The sequence below is a fragment of the Coregonus lavaretus genome (genome assembly GCF_964263955.1).
Source record: "Coregonus lavaretus genome assembly, chromosome: 8".
Taxonomy (NCBI): domain Eukaryota; kingdom Metazoa; phylum Chordata; class Actinopteri; order Salmoniformes; family Salmonidae; genus Coregonus; species Coregonus lavaretus.
The window spans coordinates 54,639,137-54,654,008 of record NC_139995.1 but is presented as its reverse complement, the minus strand read 5'-3'; the positions used below and the strand labels follow the sequence as shown (position 1 = coordinate 54,654,008).

Here is a 14,872-nt window from a genome sequence, read left to right as displayed (position 1 = left end):
GACCTGGCTGGGGTTACTGGAAGAGAGTTTGGGAAACACTGGAGAAAGACACTTAGAGGAAAGCTTTGCATTTATTAAATAAGTGGACCTGGCTGGGGCTATTGGCATGGAGGTTTGGGAAACACTGGTATAGAAAGACTCACCCTGAACTCCATGACGTCTATGAATGAGTCATAGTAACTGGACATGGTGGTCATCACCTGATGTATTTGACAGACGCTTCCATGGTCTTGTCCATCAGGTATTGTGGCCGAAGCTTGGAACAGAACTGAGCACGTCTGGAACAGAACTCGGTGGGGTTGGGGTCAATGACATTTTGATTCACTCAATTCAGGAAATGAACTAACACTTGTGTGAATTTAGTATAAACGTATTTGCTTATTTGCCTCCTGTTCCGGACGACGATAGCCGATGTGAGTAAGACAGGTTTAAATAGGTTAACATTCACAAGGGCACAGGGCCAGACGGATTAGCAGGACGCGTACTCAGAGTATGCGCTGACCAACTGGCAAGTGTCTTCACTGACATTTTCAACCTGTCACACCCTGAGTCTGTAATACCTACATATTTCAAGCAGACCACCGTAGTCCCTGTGCCCAAGAACGCCAAGGTACACTATCTAAATGACTAATGCCCCATAGCACTCACATCTGTAGCCATTACATTTTTGGAAAGGCTGGTCATGTCTCACATCCACAACATAATCCCAGAAACCCTGGACCCACTCTAATTCACATACCGCCCAACAGATCCACAGATTACGCAATCTCGATTGCACTCCACACTGACCTTTCCCACTTGGACAAAAGGAACACCTACGTGAGAATGCTGGTCATTTACTACAGCTCAGCATTCAACACCATAGTGCCCTCCAAGCTCATCACTAAGCTAGGGACCCTGGGACTAAACACCTCCCACTGCAACAGAAGCCTGGACTTCCTGACGGGCCGCCCCAGGTGGTGAGGGTAGGTAACAACACATTTGCCATGCTGATCCTCAACACGGGGGCCCCTCAGGGGTGCGTGCTCAGTCCCCTCCTGTACTCCCTGTTCACCCATGACTGAGTGGCCGCGCACGACTCCAATACCATCATTAAGTTTGCCGCCAACACAATTGTGGTAGGCCTGATCACCGACAACGATGAGACAGCCTATAGGGAGGAAGTCAGAGACCTGGCAGTGTGGTGCCAGGACAACAACCACTTCCTCAACATCAGCAAGACAAAGGCGCTGATCGTGGACTAAAGGAAATGGAGGGCTGAGCATGCTGTAGTGGAGCGGGTCGAGGGCTTCAAATTCCTCGCTGTCCACATCACTAAGGATCTATCATGGTCCAAACACACCAACACAGTCATGAAGAGGGCACGACATCGCCTGACAAGATTTGGCATGTGCCCTCAGATCCTCAAAAAGTTTTACAGCTGCACCATTGAGTGCATCTTGACTGGATGAATCACCGTTTGGTATAGCAACTGCTTGGCATCAGGGGGTAGTGCGGACAGCCCAGTAAACCACTGGGGCTGAGCTCCCTGCCATCCAGGACCTCTGAACCAGGCGGTGTAAGAGGAGGGCCCTAAAAATTGTCCAGGACTCCAGCCACCCAAGTCATAGACTGTTCTCTCTGCTACCGCACGGCATGCGGCACCGATGCACCAACTCTGGAACCAAAAGGACCGTGAACACCTTCTACGCCCAAGCCATAAGACTGCTAAATAGTTAGTTAAATACACTGAACAAAAATATAAACTCAACATGCAACAATTTTAAAGAGTTTACTGAGTTACAGTTCATATAAGGGAATCAGTCAATGGAAATGAATTAATTAGGCCCTAATCTATGGTCTGGAACCAACAGGACCCTGAACAACTTCTATCCCCAAGCCATAAGACTGCTAAATAGTTAGTCAAGGTAGTGTAGTGTATTAAGATTATGATGGTGTTAAATGTTTTTCATGAAGAAATGGAATGTTGTTTATGTTAGTATCAAGAGGGAATGTTTTTAGTGTAACGTCACATATAACAGACAGGAAGTGTGTTGTAGACAGGGGAGACTGGTGATTGGCCAGAAGAGGGAGCATCAGTGTTTATAAATAGGGGGGAAAACGAAGAAGAAAGTCAGAACGAGCAGCCATTCTGAGGCGTCACTCTCCGGGTGTCATGTCACCTGTCACTCATGCTGAAGCTTCTGATCTGAATAAACCTTATGATCAACGTTCAGTATGAGCAGACTCCTTTTGTTCATCAGCAATAATTGCCACCACTCACTCGATACGACAGTAGCTATTTGGTTAACTATTTAACTATCTGCATTGACCCTTTTTGCGCTAACTTTTTTGACTCATCACATACGCTGCTGCTACTGTTTATTATCTGTCACTTTATTCGTAGTTATATGTACATATCTACCTCCATTACCTCGTACCCCTGCAATCGACTAGGTACTGGTAGCCCGTGTATATAGCCAAGTTATTGTTACTCATTGTGAATCTAGTTTTACTTTCATTACTACGTGTTTTACTTTTCTATTATTTCTCTATAATCTTTCTCTCTGCATTTTTGGGAATGGCCCGTAAGTACGCATTTCACTGTTAGTCCACACTGTAGCATGTGACGAATAAAATGTTATTAGATTTTCCTGATATGTATTGTACAGGCCTAGGAAAGGATTTATGGAGCTTTACAAGCAAGGCTTAATTTAGTATAAAGTGGGATCAGCATTCTGACACAGTAAATAGCAGATCTGAGGCTTTGTGCATGTACAACAGCAGCAGAGGTCTCTGAGTGGCTGCCAGATCACTCTGGTTTCTTCTTCAAGACAAGCCGACACTCAGAAAATATATATTCTTACCCCAGCAGCCACCAAGCTAACTGTATTTAAAGAGATCATTACATTTTTGAATGTTAAACATTGATCATTTCCTATCCCAGTGTTTCCATCCACACAGATCTCCATCAAAAAAGGGGCCAATAGTTTTGAATGTAATCAGGAAGAAAATACTCTTACTTTCCTTCAAGTTCCTTTTTTTCGTTTTGCTGCTTCTAAAGTCTTGCCATTCTCCTCAACAGACCGACTCGAATGTAGTTCATTCGTAGAAGCACCCCTCTCCCCCTGTCGTTAAGAATGGTGAGCTTCTCAGTTAGCTTCTGTTGGTAAGCCATGGCCAATGACATGATGCTCCTCTCCTCTCCCCCCTACTGTTATAGCCCTGGTCTGTCTTCTCCAGATCAGGAAACAGCCTCAAAGACAAGTGCATCCAGCACTCAGATAGACCAGGCTCCACCCTGTCACGTGATTGGTGGAGTTGGAGCTTGGGTTTTGGGTTTCTTTTCAGTGTCAGTTAACCCAACCACTCAACTCTCTCTTCCTTGTTGTGTGTGTTTTACAACATGTCAAAAGTCATTGCTATGCCATAGTGCTCCCACACAGATCTGGGCCTGCATCTCTAGCAGCAGGGTTGGGGAGTCATTTATTATATGTCATCTCATTACATAAAAATGCAACTGTTATCAGTTACATTACCAAATTAAAAGATACTTTTGAAAAACTAGATGATTACTTATTGGATTACTTTTAAATTCAGAAAGGTTGTTTGTGCAAAAAAAAAATAACATTATGCCACCTTTCTGTTTTCTCAATGACATTCAATTCAGAATTGAAAAAAAAGGTGCAAGTTTAATGTGTTCGATGGATCATTTTAGTCTTCTTCTAATGCCTCTTAAGGGGAAAGTCATCCTAAAGTAACTGAAAGTAATGAGATTACGTTACTGAGTTTGGGTAATCCAAAAGTTACTTTACTGATTACAATTTTGGACAGGTAACTAGTAACTGTAACAGATTACATTTAGAAAGTAACTTATCCAACCCTGTATAGCAGTGATGTAGAGTGCTGATATAGTGCTGATCTAGAATCAGGTCCTCCCTGTCCATGTAATCATATTCATTGTGATCTAAAAGGCTAAACTGATCCTATATCAGGACTCCTACTATGAGATGCTTGAAATGGCCCCAGGACTAGGGAACAACTGTGTGCATAATGCTGATTCAATTGTGGTCCCTATAACTAGGATTTAATCACCTTTTTTAGTACAGGCACTACAACAGGTTTGCCAGTGACAGGTGACAATAGCGTACAGTAATCCCTCGTTTATCGCGGGGGTTACGTTCCGAAAATGACCCGCGATAAGTGAAATCCGCGAAATAGAAAACTTTTTTTTTTTTACAATTAGCAACTATTACATGTATACAAATACAGTGACTCACGTGTAGGCCGTTTCGTCGACATTATGGGTTTAGAAGATGTTCGAAATTACAAGATAATTTGGCCAACTTAATGTAAATTTGCCAAGCTGTTTTATGTACGTACACATAACTGCACGAGACGACAAAATGATAGCACAATTCGTAGCATGTTTTGATACAAGAAGCGGGAGTGAGTTTTTAGCGAATCAGAATGCAGAGCACAATGCACCAAAAAAAAAAAAAAAATGCATTATGAAAATCCGCGAAATAGCGAATCCGCGATAAGTGAACCGCGAAGTGGCGAGGGATCACTGTATACTGTTTTTGAAAATAGATACTGTTTCAGCTATTACCTCATTTGAGCTGTAGAGAGCACTGTTCCATCAGTCTCCACTAGATGTCATCCCATACCTGCTTGTGGTTGAGGTGATCGTCATGCTACAGTCCAGTATGGGCCGGTTGGCCTAGTCTACTCCTGGACTGAAAAGCATGCTCAAAGGAGAATCTCCATTTTAACTACCTTTACAGTCCAGGAATATATAGACTTAACCTAGCCTGGTAACAGATGTGTCCGTGTTGTCTTGCCAACTCCTATGATCATTGTCACATGGACTTGGCAAGACAGCACAAACAGATCTGGGACTAGGCTAGGCTTAATCTGGGTCTGGGAAACTGTCCCTAGGAGCTAAGAATTCCATTGTCTCAGCTCTTAGTGGCAGGCTTCCACCCTCGTCTGCCTGTCTGCTCTTTCCCAGGTACAGTAGGCTTTATAAACTCACACAAAATGGCCCTAACTCCTCAGTCCCGAGAGCTGGGGATTAATTTGGTGTTTTCATTCTTAAACATTAAATACAGATAGCTCAATAGTTATTTTCATTGTCTATTTATATATTTGTTCATTTGGTAACACTATAATGACTTCATAACACATTCATAAACTATACATAACAAATAAAATAAAAAGTCATATTTTCAATTTATGTATGAAAACAATTATTTCAAGACTTAAGCGATTTGAAAGCGCAATTCAAATAATTTCCAATATTTTGACATCATGCCACATAAGTACAGTAACGGTACAAACAATAATAGAAATGTGTTTCCAGATTTGTGGCTGCGTACAGACTCTTTCCCTCCTGGCTCCAACCATACGGTCTCCATTAACATGGCAAACAGCTCTGAGATACATAACAAACACAGCTATTTACAGATGAGACACAATGGCTTACCAAGAGATAGCCAAGCACACTAGAGAAAGTCCCAGCTATTTTGGCAACCATGTGTCATTTTCTGCCTTTCTGAACCAGAGCCAATAAACTCTCTCAACAGAGAACTTCTCAGCAGACCTGGGTTCAAATAGTATTTGAAATCATTAAAATACTTTGAGTGTTTGTTTTAGCCTACCTGGAGTGCCAGATGGTCGGAGTATGCACTTTTCAGTCTATGCTCCTGGTTTCATTGCACCAGGCAAAATCAATCAAGCAAATTATTTCAAATAGTATTTGAACCCAGATCTTCACTCTCAGAAAGACAGCAGTAAGGAGGGATAAGACGATAAGGGATTTTTTTGTGTGCGTTTATGTAATAAATCAACATCAACCACACTGAGCAGCAAACCAAAGATTGACGTCAATTAGAATCAGCCTGAATAGACTTAGATGTTTATTATTTTCACACTGGCTCTGAGTCTGAGGGAGCTAGACACCTTAACAAGGCTGTCTGGGTGAGTTCGGTGGAGGAAAACAGGGGAGGTGGTGGGAGGTGATGTGGGAAGAGCAGGGAGCTGGGTGTTGGGGGGGGTTAAGGGTTGTGCTTGGTGGGTGGGGCTGGGAATGGGGTTGTGGTTGAGGCTGGGAGTAGGGTTGGGGGTGGGACTGGGGTAAAGGTGGCTGCATGTTTCCCAACCGAAACAGTTCGGTACAGTTCATGCATATAATATGACTCCATTTTGTGACGTTTTTGTTCGATTTCGAGTTCGGTTAGGGTTTTGTCGGCTGTTTGGGCACACCATTTTTTTTCTCAAGGTCCCTTCGTCCGTGATTGGTCAACTGTAGGGGTGACGCAAGTTTCTGCTTCTTGTCGATTCAGCCAAAACTCAGTATGGATTCATTATGGCGAATCACAACTTTGACAGAGGAGGTACAGAAGTACCTCCACCAGTACAATTCTGGCCATATATAGACCAGCATGTAAATGCCAGTTCATGGAGGGAGATTGCGGAAACGCAGTTCGAAAAACTGGCACTGGCTGTTCACCGGCCCCAAGCACTACCTCTGCCCCCAGTATTGACTGGTGATCGGCCCCCAGCCCATCTCCCGTACCGAGTTGCAGTGCAGAACTAGAAACAATCTCCATGCAGGACCTGGGAAGCTCTATCCTGTGCCCACCTCTAAGACCTACTCCACTGGCTTGTTCCTCAGCGATGCCACAGAGCAGCAGCAGTAGTGGCAGGGGTGTGAGGAGAAGGGAGAAAAGAGCTGCAGACTCAGCCCTTGACACATCACTCACAAAAGCATTGCAAATGATTGAAGCCATATCTCAAGATCTGGGGAACGTCATGCACCGACCCACCAGCTTGTCCCGGATGTAAATAAATACAAATAATTTCAGACTCTACTCTGATCCCCTTTCCTCTCTTCTTTTGTCCTTTTTCCTCTTCACCCTGCACACTGCTCTCCAGACTCTCCTAATGTCCCCCTTCCTCTCAACCTCTCCACAGGGTCCTGGCACCTAGAGCTGATTTCATGGATGAACTCTCGCCAAAACTCTGGGAGGACTTCAATCACTAGCTGCCAGCTGCATGAGTTCGTGCATGACTTCAAGAAGAGGACATGGACCGAACGACTGGGACCACAGTGAAATGACCTTGTTCTGTTGTTGTTCAGACATCTCAGGAGTCAGACACTAGACACTTTCATTTTAGTCCATAGACACTTTTGTTATCTACATGTCTGTTCATAAGACACGGTTCTACTATTGATCAGTAATATTTATATTGCTCATAAATATGTGTATCTACACTCTTGACATTTTATTTTTGAACCTTTTGTTTACATGTCAGTTCTCAGCAGACACCTTTTGTATTGTGGTTTACTTTCAGAAGCAAGAATAAAGGTTTATTTGTGTGCTGAAAAAGCTCTGTTGGCATTTATTCATGTCAATACAAGGTGTTTCAATGGATTCTATTTGAACATCAGGTGCTGACAACGTAGAGAAGAGCTGTGTGTCACAGACTTTACAGACTTTCTTCTACTGGTGGTGTACGTAGTTCAGTCTAATCTAAATTACTGCACACTGAGACGTCGCAGAATCAGGTTTAATTGTATTAAACAAGATTAAAACTCTACTGGCTCTACTGGTCCATCAATAATCCTCATCCTTGCAGCCATGATGCTGAATGCATTCTATGACTCTACGACAATGAGAGTGGTAGTAGTTCCAAGTACGCCCAGGTTTATTGAGATGGACCCCTGTGAATAAGAGGTAACATGAGAATATCAGATATACAGTATAACTACAGGGGTTAGGAAGCCCAACAAACCTCCACCGTCCACCTCCATATGTCATCATCACAGTAGAGGGCAGGCCATAATAATTCATATTTGTTTTGAATCTTAGATATGTAAGAAACCCAATAGCATGTAACCCAATAGCACTTGTGAAAGATCAGCTTGTTCAGAGCTGTGACAGCATTAAGTGTTTGATGGTTGAGTTCCTTTGAACCAAAATACACAGGTAGTGAGAAGATAGAGTCAAGTACATGGTCTGAGCTGTCTCCTCCTCTCCTCTCCTCTCCTCTCCTCTCCTCTCCTCTCCTCTCCTCTCCTCTCCTCTCCTCTCCTCTCCTCTCCTCTCCTCTCCTCTCCTCTCCTCTCCTCTCCTCTCCTCTCCTCTCCTCTCCTCTCCTCTCCTCTCCTCTCCTCTCCTCTCTTATCCTCTGCTCTCCTCTTATCCTCTCCTCTTATCCTCTGCTCTCCTCTTATCCTCTCCTCTTATCCTCTGCTCTCCTCTTATCCTCTCCTCTTCTCCTCTCCTCTCCTCTCCTCTCCTCTCTTATCCTCTGCTCTCCTCTTATCCTCTCCTCTTATCCTCTGCTCTCCTCTTATCCTCTCCTCTCCTCTCCTCTCCTCTCCTCTCCTCTCCTCTCCTCTCCTCTCCTCTCCTCTCCTCTCCTCTCCTCTCCTCTCCTCTCCTCTCCTCTCCTCTCCTCTCCTCTCCTCTCCTCTCCTCTCCTCTCCTCTCTTATCCTCTGCTCTCCTCTTATCCTCTGCTCTCCTCTTATCCTCTCCTCTCCTCTCCTCTCCTCTTATCCTCTCCTCTCCTCTCCTCTCCTCTCCTCTCCTCTCCTCTCCTCTCCTCTCCTCTCCTCTCCTCTCCTCTCCTCTCCTCTCCTCTCCTCTCCTCTCCTCTCCTCTCCTCTCCTCTCCTCTCCTCTCCTCTCTTGTACTCTACTCTTGTCCTCTCCTCTCCTCTGTCTCTTTAACATCTTATTTTGCCGTGACTCTGCATAATAGCAGTACTGTATCTGGGATCCCCCTTCCTCAGCTCTCAGTGAGCTTAGCCCCCTGGCCATGACATCTTGTTGCTTGTCGGAGTGTGTAATTATTATGGATATAACTGTGTCTACATATGGATAAGGAGTTGAAAGAGAACACATTCCCTTTGGCATGTTGGAACTTAGTTCTGAGCCCAATAGTAGTCACAGCAAAAGACAAATGACTACTTGAAGCTGGAGGGAAAGCGAGTTGAGAATTCATTCACACACATAAAACAAAGAAAAACAAGGGGGATGATTTCAAAGCATTTGTTTAACATATGCTGTGTCTTCAGTCAGAAAGACAGGAGCAGAAGACTGAGACGGTAGCAGGTCTCTGCTTAGAGTAAGACACTGAGATTGTATTTACTAAGAAAATCAGTCAGTTTCCCTCAGGGATCACAGTTAAACTCACAGTGGAATGTAGTAACTAGAGAGAGAGTTTCCCATGGCATTAAAGCTCCTTTGAAATTGAAATTGAGTGGGAAAGAGAGACCCCAGGCCTGTGGGGTGAGACAGGGATGCAGCTTGAGCCCCACCCTCTTCAACATATATATCAACAAATTGGCGATGGGCACTAGAACGGTCTGCAGCACCCGGCCTCACCCTACTAGAATCTGAAGTCAAATGTCTACTGTTTGCTGATGATCTGGTGCTTCTCTCCCCAATCAAGGAGGGCCTACAGCAGCACCTAGATCTTCTGCACAGATTCTGTCAGACCTGGGCCCTGACAGTAGATTTCAGTAAGACCAAAAATAATGGTGTTCCAAAAAAGGTCCAGTTGCCAGGACCACAAATACAAATTCCATCTAGACACCATTGTCCTAGAGCACATGACAAACTATACACACCTCGGCCTAAACATCAGTGTCACGGATTCTGCCGAGGCTGCTCCCCCTCCTGGTACGAGCAGGCGTCGGCGGTCGCCGTCCCCGGAGTACTAGCTGCCACTGATCTATGTTTCTGTGTGTGATTGCTTTTGTCTGTCTGTCACACCTGTGTCCTATTGTGTATTCATCACCTGTCCTATAAGTTCCGTCTTTTTGCTTGGTAGGATTGTGTGTTGTTGTTCGCCTGTCTTTGTGCTGCGTGTTTTGTTTCTTGTTTTGTTATTCTAGTGTTTTACGCTTTTTGCGTAAATGCTCGCCTCTTATGTTTGGAGGTCGTTTGTTTACCGTTTCCTTTTGGAATTTTTGAGTAAACTCTGTTGGACTGAGCCTCGGTGTCCTGCGCCTGACTTCCACCACACATACACCTCACCTCATGACAGAACAACACACCATCTCCATGGAGTCAGCAGGAACAGCGGCGATACCCGATTCCCTGGAGGACCGGATTAATTACCAGGACGCCATGATCCGGCAACTCGGGGTCGCCATAGACGAGGTGTCCAACAGACTGCGCCGGTTGATGAATCGGGAGGTGCCCACGCCGTCTCACACCATCCCAGCACCAACGGCCAGTCCTCCTCTCTCAGCACCGGAACCCAGTGGCATTCGGCTCTCGCTCCCGAGGGCATATGACGGTTCTGCAGCCGGGTGTCAGGGCTTTCTCCTACAGGTAGAACTTTACCTTGCCACCATACACCCGGCGCCCTCGGGATACGAGAGCGTCTCCGCCCTCATCTCCTGTCTCTCCGGGAAGGCGTTGGAGTGGGCCAACGCCGAATGGAGGGGAATAGACGCCGCCACCATCACCTACGCGGAGTTTTCCCGCCGCTTCAGGACTGTCTTCGATCATCCACCTGAGGGGAAAGCGGCGGGAGAGCGTCTATTCCACCTCCGACAGGGGAGGAGGAGCGCACAGGAGTTCGCACTGGAGTTCCGGACACTAGCAGCGGATGCGGGATGGAATGAGAGGGCCCTCATTGACCACTATCGGTGTAGCCTACGAGAGGACGTCCGTCGTGAGATGGCCTGCAGGGACACCAACCTGTCGTTCGACCAGCTGGTGGACATCTCCATCAGTCTAGACACCCTGCTGGCTACCCGCGGACGTCCCGAGTGGGGGTCGTCCATTCCATCCTCCAGCACCTCCGAGCCTATTCCTATGGAGCTCGGGGGTGCTGGCGCTAGAGAGAGGAGGAGGGAGAACCCGAGGAGGGCCAACCCCTGCACCAACTGTGGCCGTGGAGGACACACCACGGTCAGGTGCTGGGGAGGGTCTTCTGAGAGAGGGGACAACAGGTCACGCACTGGGGAGTCATTTCAGGTGAGTAGGCGCCCCACTTACCCAGAGCTCTCTGTTGGTCACATGAGTATTCCTGTGCGTTTTCCACAGGTGGCACCTCATTCCCAGCATAAGGCGCTAGTAGATTCAGGCGCAGCTGGGAACTTTATTGATCGTAAATTTTGTGCTAGGTTAGGAATTCCCCTTCGGCCGGTAGAAGTTCCATTCCCTGTCCATGCATTAGACAGCCGGCCGTTGGGGTCGGGTCTGATCAGGGATGTCACAGCACCACTGACGATGACTACGCAGGGGGGTCATGAGGAGATCATTCAGTTCTATCTGATTGACTCTCCTGCGTACCCAGTGGTGTTGGGGCTTCCCTGGTTAAGTACCCACGATCCTACCATAGCGTGGCAACAGAGGGCTCTTATGGAGTGGTCTGCCCAGTGTGTAGGGAGATGTCTAGGTGTTTCCATAGGGGCGACCTCGGTAGAGAGTCCGAACCAAGTGCCCGCACTGCGCATTCCCCCCGAGTATGAGGATTTAGCACTGGTATTTAGTAAATCGAGGGCAGCAAGGCTACCTCCTCATAGACAGGGGGACTGTGCGATAAATATCCAGACTGGAGCAGCTCTTCCCAGGAGTCATGTGTATCCCCTGTCTCAAGAGGAGACAGCGGCTATGGAGACATACATAGCCGAGTCCTTGGCACAGGGATACATACGGCCCTCTACTTCCCCAATCTCCTCGAGTTTCTTCTTTGTGAAGAAGAAGGACGGGGGATTGCGCCCGTGTATTGATTATCGTAGTCTCAATCAGATTACAGTTAAATACAGCTACCCACTGCCACTGATTGCGACGATGACGGAATCATTACGCGGAGCGCGATTCTTCACAAAGTTAGATCTCAGGAGCGCGTACAATCTGGTGCGCATTAAGGGGGGGGATGAATGGAAGACAGCATTTAGTACCACCTCGGGTCATTACGAGTATCTCGTCATGCCATACGGGTTAATGAATGCTCCTTCAGTCTTCCAATCCTTTGTTGACGAGATTTTCCGGGACATGCATGGGCAGGGTGTAGTAGTTTACATCGACGACATCCTGGTGTACTCTTCTACACGAGCCGAGCATGTAGCCCAGGTGCGCCGAGTATTGAGACGACTGTTGGAGCATGACTTGTATGTCAAGGCAGAGAAATGCCTGTTCTTCCAGGAGTCCGTCTCCTTTTTGGGTTATCGTTTGTCCGCGTCTGGCGTGGAGATAGAGGTAGATCGGGTATCGGCTGTGCGTAATTGGCAAACTCCAACCACCGTAAAAGAGGTGCAGCGGTTCTTGGGTTTTGCTAATTACTACCGGAGGTTTATCCGGGGCTTTGGACAGGTTGCAGTTCCCATTACGTCCCTGCTAAAGGGGGGTCCGGTGCGCTTGCAGTGGTCAGCTGAGGCGGACAGGGCATTTGTCAAGCTGAAGAACCTGTTCGCCTCGGCCCCGGTGCTGGCGCATCCGGATCCCTCTTTGCCTTTCCAAGTAGAGGTGGACGCGTCCGAGACCGGTATTGGGGCAGTCCTGTCACAACGGTCCGGCACGCCACCTAAGCTCCGCCCCTGTGCATTCTACTCTAAGAAGCTCAGCTCGGCGGAGCGCAATTATGACGTTGGGGACAGGGAGCTGTTAGCTGTAGGCCAGGCCCTAAAGGTGTGGAGGCATTGGCTTGAGGGGGCTCAACACCCTTTCCTCATTCTGACTGATCACCGTAACCTGGAGTACATCCGGGCAGCTAGGAGATTGAACCCTCGTCAGGCTAGGTGGAACATGTTCCTGACCCGGTTTGTTTTTAAGATCACCTACATCCCTGGGTCCCAGAACGGTAAGGCAGACGCCCTGTCCCGGCAGTATGACACAGAGGAGAGGTCCATTGAGCCTATTTCCATACTGCCGGAGTCTTGTCTGGTGGCTCCGGTAGTATGGGAGGTCGATGCGGAAATCGAGCGGGCGCTGCGTACCGACCCTACTCCCCCCGAGTGTCCTGTGGGGCGGACGTACGTTCCGCTCGAGGTTCGTGATCGGCTTATTTCTTGGGCTCATACATCACCCTCCTCTGGACATCCTGGTATTGGTCGGACGGTGCACTGCCTTAGCGTAAAATACTGGTGGCCAACGTTAGCCAGGGATGTGAGGGTTTATGTCTCCTCCTGCTCGGTATGTGCCCAGTGTAAGGCACCTAGACATTTGCCCAGAGGTAAGTTACATCCTCTGCCCGTTCCACAACGACCATGGTCCCACCTCTCGGTAGATTTTGTGACCGATCTACCCCCTTCCCAGGGTAATACCACCATTTTGGTCGTTGTGGATCGGTTTTCTAAGGCCTGTCGTCTCCTCCCACTGCCGGGTCTCCCTACTGCCCTACAGACCGCCGAGGCCCTCTTTACCCACGTGTTCCGGCACTATGGGGTCCCCGAGGATATTGTGTCCGACCGAGGTCCCCAGTTCACCTCCAGAGTCTGGGGGGCTTTCATGGAACGCCTGGGGGTCTCGGTTAGCCTTACCTCGGGGTACCACCCAGAGAGCAATGGGCAGGTTGAACGTGTGAACCAGGATGTGGGTAGGTTTTTGAGGTCCTATTGCCGGGACCGGCCGGAGGAGTGGTCGAGGTATATCCCCTGGGCAGAGATGGCCCAGAACTCTCTCCGCCACTCCTCCACCGGATTAACACCTTTCCAGTGTATTTTAGGGTATCAGCCGGTCCTGGCACCGTGGCACGAGAGCCAGACCGAGGCCCCTGCGGTGGACGAGTGGATTCGGCGCTCGGAGGAGACGTGGGACGCTGCCCATGTCCATCTGCAGCGTGCCATCCGTCAACAAAAGGCGAGCGCCGATCGCCACCGCAGTGAGGGGCCGGTGTACGCACCGGGAGATCGAGTCTGGCTCTCGACTCGAAACCTGACCCTCCGCCTGCCCTGCCGGAAGCTGGGTCGGCGGTTTGTGGGGCCCTTTAAAGTCCTGAGAAGGTTGAACGAGGTGTGTTACAGGTTACAACTGCCTATAGAGTACAAAAATATTAACCCCTCGTTCCATGTGTCTCTTCTCAGGCCGGTGGTAGCTGGTCCACTCCAGGATAATGAGATAGGAGAGACCCCTCCGCCCCCTTTGGACATCGAGGGGGCCCCGGCGTATAGAGTCCGGACCATCTTGGACTCGAGGCGCCGGATGAGTGGTCTCCAGTATCTCGTGGAGTGGGAGGGGTACGGTCCGGAGGAACGGTGCTGGGTGCCCAGGAGGGACATCCTCGATCCATCCCTCCTGACTGATTTCCACCGTGGGCATCCCACGCGCCCGGGTCCGCGTCCTCCTGGCCGTCCCCGAGGCCGGGGTCGGCGCACGGCTGGAGCCGCGCGTCAAGGGGGGGGTACTGTCACGGATTCTGCCGAGGCTGCTCCCCCTCCTGGTACGAGCAGGCGTCGGCGGTCGCCGTCCCCGGAGTACTAGCTGCCACTGATCTATGTTTCTGTGTGTGATTGCTTTTGTCTGTCTGTCACACCTGTGTCCTATTGTGTATTCATCACCTGTCCTATAAGTTCCGTCTTTTTGCTTGGTAGGATTGTGTGTTGTTGTTCGCCTGTCTTTGTGCTGCGTGTTTTGTTTCTTGTTTTGTTATTCTAGTGTTTTACGCTTTTTGCGTAAATGCTCGCCTCTTATGTTTGGAGGTCGTTTGTTTACCGTTTCCTTTTGGAATTTTTGAGTAAACTCTGTTGGACTGAGCCTCGGTGTCCTGCGCCTGACTTCCACCACACATACACCTCACCTCATGACAATCAGCACCACAGGTAACTTCCAAAAGCTGTGAACGATCTGAGAGACAAGGCAAGAAGGGCCTTCTACGCCATCAAAAGGAACATAAAATTTGACATACCAATTAGGATCTGGCTAA

General features: G+C 48.3%; 1 pseudogene across 1 annotated transcript in view; it reads right to left on the bottom strand.

The window, feature by feature from the left end:
- The window catches only part of LOC311134095 (nck-associated protein 1-like), a 38,140-nt pseudogene extending 37,952 nt beyond the window's left edge, over nt 1–188 (bottom strand). Inside the window, exon 1 of the transcript in view lies at nt 144–188. The product of the transcript in view is annotated as a nck-associated protein 1-like (transcript). The remainder of the gene's footprint in view (nt 1–143) is intronic.
- Nucleotides 189–14,872: the final 14,684 nt, after the last annotated feature.